At 37.1% G+C, this 9,711-nt stretch overlaps 1 long non-coding RNA gene across 1 annotated transcript; it reads left to right on the top strand.

Moving 5' to 3' along the window:
- Window positions 1-3,125: 3,125 nt before the first annotated feature.
- Window positions 3,126-7,122, top strand: LOC149770821 (uncharacterized). The gene is made up of 2 exons (XR_016418459.1): window positions 3,126-3,430; window positions 6,629-7,122. It is a non-coding gene; the product is annotated as an uncharacterized LOC149770821 (long non-coding RNA).
- Window positions 7,123-9,711: the final 2,589 nt, after the last annotated feature.

Raw genomic sequence — 9,711 nt, 5'->3', positions numbered from 1 at the left:
CCTGGAAATTTAAACTGATGCTTGCTAAAAGGGAAATTACCGAACAATACAACAAAAATAATACATACGTCAGTGGTTCTTGAGGGACAAATTACAGACAAATGTACATCAGTTTTGTATACTAATACGTCTTTTACACTTTAAAAGCGGATTGTATTCCTTAACCGCAGTCTAAACAAAACACAAGTATGCAAAACACGTGCGAACACCATGTAAAGGAAATAACACCCACCCACCCCTTTGGCCAGAAATGTAAAATGTGTGACAAGTAAAACTTATAGTAGTCATGTGTGTGTGTGATTGTGTGTGTGTGTGTGTATGTGTGTGCGTGTTCGGATTTTTAACGTAGCTGTAACAGTTGTTCAGTCATATCGGTACCTTGTCTGCAGTGTGGCAGTTAATAGTGATGTCTAGCACTGGAGCATCATGCTGCAGACATGTAGCATGATGTCCCACCAAGTCACATTATCCTGACATCAGGGCTGCCATTCCTACATCTAACCTCTCATGCTGATCGCCAAGCGAGGCAGCTGCTAGTACCATTTTTATACGTATTTGGTATGACTCGGCCGAGATTCGAATGATGTTGTTTTTGTTGTTGATAGTGATAACGACAACGGTAGCGATTATGATAATGTCCGTTATAGTATCACAGGAAAACTTCGATTATCCAAGCAGCTGGATACTTTACTCCTCCGGGATCACCGTGGACACCAATTGGTCGAAACTCTATTTTCCATCATAACATGAACATTATTTGATAATAATCAAGATAAGCATTAATTGCAACATAATTACATCCTAAATCGCGAAGCAGCTGAAGTTAATGGCCACGCGAATACACTATTTAGCACTAACTGACCTAGCTACAGGTAAATTTTCTGTAGTCCAATTTCGAGACCAATAAGACATTATTGTTATAGCAATGTGTATTGTATAAAGTTATCGATAGGGGTTGACTTTATTTTGTTACCTTAAACATCGATATATCGTACTTAAGGAAAATAGCATGCTGCATGTTGTTTATGAACTATAATGAGTAGCTAACCCGCACACCAGTATGGGCAATGTTTTGTATTTCTATGAGATACATCGATTGAAAGTAACGCACCATCACTGTCAAAGTGCGCCGTCATTAGAGACTGTGGTACCAATGTGTCGGTTACATGTACAGGTACTATGAAGTTGAAACTCATAACTGTTTTCCTTCACGCCAAAAGATATCAAACACTATTTACTTATTTATCAGACAGTCCGGACGATGGACTTTAAACACACAACTCATGTTTTTTAATTTTCGGCCAAGATAAGGCACAATTTATCTGTGTTCAAGTGACAGTTAAATCGAACACGGCGTCATCTATGTACCTTATTCATGTAGGAAATCGCCAAAAATAAGTCTCCTTTGGAACGAAAGGCGCAGTTGACATAAAAACAAACACCACGAGAGTTTCAAGAGAGCTTATGTTTTTTATTTGACAAACACGACCCCTACCCCAACCCGCAAAAGAAATAAAAACACCCCCAAAAATAAATCCCCTCAAAAAATATGTTCCTCCAAGATTCTCAGCTGTGGTGTAATAAACATTGCAGTGAACACCGTTCGAACTCGTTACGTCATGAACCATTCGGAGAGCATCTGATGTTTTCAAAACATTTTGAAATCTAGCGCATGCAATGTAGCAATCTCAAACCACGCGGAATTTACTACTTACGTAAAATATTTCCATCGGTATGGGTTTTTCCCAGCTTTCCTTATATTTTATGCATTTATACATTTATTTTGCATCAAATGTCAATGTTGTAAAATCGCATCAGTATTTACATACGTAATTGTGACTTGGATCCTTTTTCTCTTTTCCAAGGAGTGTCAGGGAAAAAATAGGAAATGTCCACTCTTGCAATCAGAATGATATACCAGTCAATCGTTAAAACGATTAAATGTGTTAAGGATTCGAAGAGTCTTTAGATTAGTCATTATTATTATTATTATTATTATTATTACTATAGGCAAAGGTGGATTACGTTGTTGTTGTCTCCATTGATTTGGGTACAGCTTAGTCTAGTTGGGAACCGCTCCGGTGGCCTAGTAGTTAGAGCGTCCGCCTCAGATACGGTAGGTCGTGGGTTTGATCCCCGGTCGAGTCATACCATAGACTTACAAAAATGGCACTAACAGCTGCCTGGCTTTGTTACGTGTTCAGGCTCAAATAAACAGCAACACAGAAAGACTGAAAAGAGCAAGCTTTTTAAAATTAAACAAATTTACTTTCCCGGAAAATTCTGTAAAAATGAAAGAAGGAGAAGAACGTAAGGTTTCAAGAAGCGAATGTAAAAATAACCTAAAAATAATCAACGAATCAAATTTCAACTTTCCTAGTAAAATAAATGTTCTAATAACTTAAAGTTCGAATTCTGATGGAAAATCCAAGATCGATGACGATGACGTATGATGGAGTCAGTACAGTTCCTTGTAGAAATACAAATAATGCCGCTCCGGTATTGGAAATCCAAATTAAACTTGTAAACAATGTATTTCCAAATCTGTGTGAGCACTCTTCAAATATTTCTAGCGAAAAAAGAATTAATCCTTTTGAAATCCAAATGAAGATAATTAACTCAAAATCTGGCTACAACAAATTAACTTGACATCAGTGTGAAAAATCCAAAACTGAGATAGATCTCTCTAAAACAAAAGTTATATTATATCATAAGACGCAATTTCAAAATTCCCCCAAGTTGAGAAATCAGAAGGGGGGTCACGTGATCGTGTTGATATCACGTACACAGAATATGGCCATGATTAGTCCAACGATTTTATTCCTAAACAAAAAATGGTGTTTACTAACTTAACATACGTAGTCCCATAGTCCTATCATCACCTTCACAACAACCAATCATTTTAAAATTAAATAGAAGTTTGTTTACTAATTTTGAATCAAGGTCAGCTTCCAGGCCAACACCAACATATACATTAAATCAGATATACATAACAGCTTGGCGTTCAGCATTAAGAGGTTAGTGTTATGACTGGTCGGCCTGGTGTCAGGATAATGTGACTATGTGGGGCATGATGTCCCATTGCTAGACTTCACTATAAACTGTCACGCTGCAGACACTGTAACGATATGACTGACAAATTATTAAAGCTGCATTAATACAATCCAAATCACGGACACACTCGAGCTGGGTCTGTTCCTTCAGACACGAATACAAAAAGAACCCAAACAACTCGGAGAAGATAATGTGCCGTACTTGGAAAGATTAAAGGACATCTCTCAAGGCTCCGACAGCTATACTTGTCCAGGTATGATGGGAAAATTTTGGCGAAGTGGCAGAGGACAAGTATGCAGAGTTTCCCGAAGCTGAAGCAGACGAATTACATACATGATACTACTTCAAGCAATTCAAGATGGTCTTACACGAGCAGGTCAGACTCATTAAATGCTAAAGTTTCATATATACAAAAGTTGGTGTTTTGTCAGCAGTATATACTTTGGTAATCAGAACTACTGTTTTCATTATGATCGTCATCAGCAATACCATCTGCAGCATTATTATCTGTTTGGAGGTTCAAGAAGATAAAATTAAATGTACTCAAATAAACTGAATTATCTGCTTCAAATTTTCATTTGGTTTGAAATCTGATGTCTTTGTGTTACCAACATTCATATGAATACGATCTTTTTAGCATGGAAGAGCATATAGAACATAATAAAAACCACATATATTGTCGCTATGTGAAATTTTGTACACGTGTATATTTATCGTAAGTTGTGATCTGCACTTTTCCATAAAAACAACATTACCTCCTATTTCCTCAGCTGTTATAGTAAATAATGTGTTAAAGTTGCCTTTAAAAGCCCCTCCCTTCGCTTTTTAGTAGTTATATCTTTGTATACATATACTTAGTCTCAAACGCATCTAAGCAGAAAAGCTGCTCAAAATATTTACTAGCTGCGAAACACAGCAATTTAAAGACTAATATGCGGAAATACATGAGGGAAAGTCAGTGTGCAAATGGGTGTTTGAGACCGGGGTTACTGATTAAGGTTTCCTGCTTCGATATCTCGTGATTTTTTTCACCACTAAAAACCCTCATATGTCTACTAAAAATCCTAGCGGGTGATAAACACTAGTCTGCGTACGCATTTTATCAGGGTTGCAGCGAGGAAACCCCACCGGCGCCTCTCTCTGGAACGGAAGGTTTTACTCCTTTATTCTATTTTCTAAAACGACGTTTTGGATACGTCTTAATTCTGATGCACCGACTAAGTATATGTGCACGAAGTCGTCGGATGTTTTCGTTTCCATCAAGCCAACACGATATCGGACTCGGTCCTGGTGATCGCTTTGTCTTCGATGGATACGGGCTAAAGCTTGTTAATTGTTCAGAAGTTGGTTTGTTTTGGCCACAATAATTTCCGAATGGACGCTTAATTATTATGCAGACGTGGAGAAATTATTTTCTAGCAGGACCATTCACACCAGCCATACCAGTTGCTATCGATAAAGCCCTGATGCCAAATCCGACTGATGAACATATCCTAGTTACCGTAGTCCCATTTCCAACAACTCCGAGGCCAATGTTTGTTGCCGAAGTGAGCCCACACTCGCATCGTCGACAGCATACAAACGTTTGTATTTCGCGAGTTAAACGGTTGAAAATTCCTTTGTGATGTATCTTACTTTATTTTTGTCAGATTAGAGACGCCATATAGATGGATATCGATGACACTTTATACATTGTGTTCAGCGAAAGCGTATTGGATCCAGTTAGAACATCCACAAAGGTTCCATTATTAAATACGGCAGAAGAAAGTGGCTTTCCACTTGTTCAATATTCATGTTATGAAATGATTAGTGGATGAGGGTATTGTACTAAATCTAGACTAAAGATGTTGCAGCATAGAACAGTTCCAGATTTATGATATTTGTTACTGGATATTTGCATTATTTCATTAGGAATAATGCTGAGCTTTCACAACTTTCTGTCAGTTGCGAGATCGGCATTTGTCGGCATTCTTTACAATAGTGCGGTGAATGTACTTCCTCATACTGTATTTAACTTTCCAACCACGCTTAGCCTTGGCTAAGGTTCAGGTAACACGTCTGAACACCCCCAACCTCTATCCATTACCATTTACTCTTAATTTCATTTGTAACGAGCCCCTGTGAGGTCATTTGGTAATAGTCCAAACCTTTCGACCCAATGCCCCAGAGGAAAATCAGTTTGTGAAGTTGTACATAATATTGTTGATAGTAATAGTGAAAAAGAAAAAAGGTTACAGAGGTGGGTAAGAAACATTTCCACAGTCGAATTCAGCCAGTTAGGAGAATGTTGTGCAAGAATGCTATGGTCTTATTTGGACCAACCAAATTCATATAAAGCGCTGTCTTCACTCGTAGACGTATCAAAAGTATAAAACTACACGTTTTATATTTAAAGAATATCAACTATGAGATACTACTACTACTAGACACAGGAAAATATATGCGATCATTCCAGCTGATAAATAGAACATTCTAAAAGATCCCTTTCTTAAATTCAGAGTGCTTAATTAGCATACTTGTTAAATAAGATCTGCACAACAAAGCAGTTTAAGATAATTTTGCTAACTGCATGCAAATTATGTGTCTGTAGTAATTTCAACATAGAGATAATGCAATGAAACCTATTATATTTTGGGGTTTATTTCATTTCTTGCTTCATGCTTTAGCAGTGCAATTAAAAGAAGTTAGGCGTTTTCATGGTCTATCGCTTTCCATGTCAAATATGGTATTAATAGCTTAGCACTCTGTTGTACAGCCTGGAATCCCCAGTAATCAGCTTAATCTTGCTCTGGAGCCAGAGCTCGTTTCCTTGTATTGTAACATAGTTCCTTGAGCGTTGGTGATGCAATTCATAATTATATTATCTACTTGATTCCCGGTGAAACAAGCAAAACAAACTGAATATTAATATTATTTTATGCAAATAAGTCAATTTTTTATCATTGTCCCTTGTATTACCTGCACCATTACAAACAAAATAATCCGCAAACCCGCTGGCTTTGCTCTTAGCGCATTGGAATACGTATTCTCCAGTCAATGACAGTTCTCTCCGACCAAATGGAGCAATGATGTGAATGAAATAATCATGTTGCACGCTGCATATCGAAAGTCTTGACCCGACCCAGGACGTCAAAATTTCCCTAAAGCGTCAGTGCTTAACAAGTTTTGCATTATTGGTAAGAGGAAGATATTTTTCATAATGACAGAAATATGCGACTTCAACATCTAAATATTTTTTTCTTCTTTATTGTGCGAGCCATTTCATAAATGCGGTTTGTGAACAACATCTTCAACTGGATTATCACTGAAATGGCATTCAGTTGTCCTCGTCATTACGAGATATTTCTACTAAATTCGTGATCAAGACATCTTTATGTTCCTGCAGTATAACAACATAAGGGTGTGAATTAGTCGTTAACTCTGCTTAATTATGTAGATTCAATTTAAATCGAAGCGAGCTTTGTTGACATGATGATTACTTACTTAATTACTGAAACAAAATGAATTACAGCTTAATACTTACACCATATGGGGCAGAATGTACATACACGATATGACATTTGTCTTTTTTCAGGTTGGTGGAAAGATGTATTGTTACGTGTTGGCCTGAAGAACTTTATATATTTATACAAAGTTGTGTAGTGTTGAATAAGAAGTGACACAACGCAATAAAGAAGCGAGAGAACACGTGTTACTCAGATATGAGGGGCAATGGCTGGCAGAAAAAGTAACTCCTGCTAATGCACAGTACCAACCAAGTTCTTTCCTCATTAGATACAAATGTAGCATTTTTATTTGCATGTAAGCCTCTCTTTTAATCTAGAAGTTAAGCGCCGATATCGATTGTATCGTCGGTATCGTAACAATAGCGATAGTGTTGTTGGTTCTCTTAATCATTCTAATGAATATTCATGACATTAAATGAATGCACAGCAGGTGAGTTATGTATTCGATTCATGTTTGAATATTGACAGCCAATTATGGGACAATGCTACAACTTGACACGGGACATTGAAGACATTATTTAGCTGATTTTTTATGTTATTAAACAGGGCGTTTTTCTGTTGATTTGTTGTATGTTGCCTAAATGTTTATGTCTGAATATAGTGGACTGGTGCCTATGCAACTAGATATTGTCCAAAATATGTGTTTGTATGACACAGACCTGGGACAAGTGGTCTAAATATTACTTGCCCTGAATTATAATCAACTTGCCCGACAAGGCCATATTTTATTGCTATTAAATAATCGGCCCCTTTTGCTTGTAATATTCTTTATGAAACCGGATCCTCCTTCACTTTCTGTTATCGAGGGCAACCAGCTACCATGATGACCAATGATTTCAACGTTTCTACATGTGAGGTGAAAGTTTAAACCCAAAATGAAGTCATATAAGCACTGATATTTACTATACATTCATAGGTAAAACATTAGCTTCATGTTTCGCATAGTACAGCGAATGTGTCACAGTTACCGAAAACACACAGTGTCTGTAAAACAGCGACTTCATAGCCTTTCAGCTAATTGGATTGATCTCAGTTCTTTCAGATGATGGCAAAGATTGATACTTTTATTAGTCACTAATACCTCAAGCTTAGCTTTTTTTTACAAACAATCTCACACATGTCGCTTGATTATAAATTTGGCTAGCGATGGATTGCATAGTCAGGGTGGAAACATTACAGCTTATTTTATGCAGGCAGTATAAGTGCTAAATACTTATTGCAACTTGTTGTTGTTGTTGTAGGGTTTAACGCCATTTTCAGCGCACGATAGGCTACATATGGCGGTTAGTATTAATGATGGAGGAAGAACCCGAGAAAACCCCGAAAAGAACCACCGACACACGAGAAGCTACTGGCAAGCTTTCTCACATACCCACATTGGCAGAATCTGAGACTCGAACCAACACAGACAGAGATGAGATGGCAGTGATCCGTAACGGCGAGCGCCTTAGATTACTCGGCCACTCGGGACCCCTTATTGGTAACTAATGAAATGTGGAGATAATTACTAGTAATGTTCCCTTTTTTCGTTGCTTTTTGTATATGTTGTTAGCGTCCTTTTAGGCGTTAGATACAATATTGCAGACGATTTTCATAAATTGGAGGAAATATAAATAAAGCCCCACCAAGGGGCTTAGCATTAATAATTCACCAGTGTATTTCAAGAATACCAAATTGATACTGCCGCATTTCGTCTGCGTATTCTTTCAGGCAAAATATATAACAGCTTTTCATACTGGTTCGACTGTGAACTCAAAATACTGAAAGGGCACAATCTAGATTTAGAAAGGTCACGGGCGTATTGCTATCAGATTGTTTGTGCTCTGATTCCTCCATGCATTGGGTCAGTATAATGCTCCTTAAAGCCATAAAGATCGGTTATAACGCTTCATGTTAGTCCCATATAGCTTGTGCATAAACCCTATGACAACCATGCTTTGATTTGGTATGGTCTGCATTCGTTTCAGTGTACACTGTTTCATTTACTTAATTCTGTTCATACATCCCATAGAAGTGACATAATTTATAATTGGGAGCCTACGTTACAAACGAGGACCTATATTCAAAGAGAAGACCTGCTTTACTAGTGAAGGCCCACGCTATCAGTGAGAGAGAGGAGCCTTAACTCCAAATATGGCTATGTGATAAAATTACATGAAAAAGAAAAGAGTGTATTTGTTGACGCAAAATTTTATTTTAATTTGTTCTCATAATCCATGGGCTACGATGATAATAATATTTGATTGGATCCATATCCATACGCACGTTATAAATGTTGCAACGATATTCTGTAGAGTGAAAACCCACTGTATTACAATTACCCAATTATGACTAAAAAGTTTATTATCATACTGATCTTCCTAAATTACATTGCCCTTAGCACGAAACGCATTAAGAGTAATTATTACCCAATACAAACACATATCTGAACTCCTTGGGAACACCAAGAAAATTCGGATAAATACAAAATTGGACGAAATAATTGATAAGCACCAGATCTACGCATTGTCTGGACTTGCACCCATGCAGTTTGACCATGCATCATAAATTTGAATACATGTTAAGTTCTGAACTCTCAGAAGTGGTACGTTTGATATAACATGTTGATATATCGAAGACAGAGGTTATCACCTCCATGTATTCATATGCTATATTAGATGAGTTCTTTCTTCCGACTCCTGAACCGCGTGTGCGTGTTTATATTTATTTTATGGATCCTTTTTAAAAATTTGTATTCGAAAAAAAATCTTCATTTGAATGAATCTGAGAACATCGATGTGAGGACTTCAGTAAGACATTAACATTTTTCCATTCTTCTGGTCGTGAGACAGAAAAATTCAAACTGATCATTCGTATGGAGCACAAGCTGTCTTGCAAAAAAGATCCACACGTACACATACACACACACACACACATGCACACACACACACACACACACACACACACACACACACACAAAGAAACACTATGAATGAAAGTGGATAAATTAAGTTAACCTGTATCAAACAACAAAGTAAGGTGTTAAGAGTTTACCAATTTGATAAGTGGAAAACAAAAGACTGTAATTGATAACGGTATACAGAAAGATATCAGAACTTTGTCTGTAAAAGTCTCTGTCCACTGATATATAAGAAAATACCTTAGTATATAG

This window comes from Sinohyriopsis cumingii, unplaced genomic scaffold (genome assembly GCF_028554795.1).
Source record: "Sinohyriopsis cumingii isolate HCF-2022 unplaced genomic scaffold, ASM2855479v2 utg002277l, whole genome shotgun sequence".
NCBI lineage: Eukaryota > Metazoa > Mollusca > Bivalvia > Unionida > Unionidae > Sinohyriopsis > Sinohyriopsis cumingii.
The sequence above is the reverse complement of the archived record's forward strand: the minus strand, read 5'-3'. Positions and strand labels throughout refer to the sequence as shown.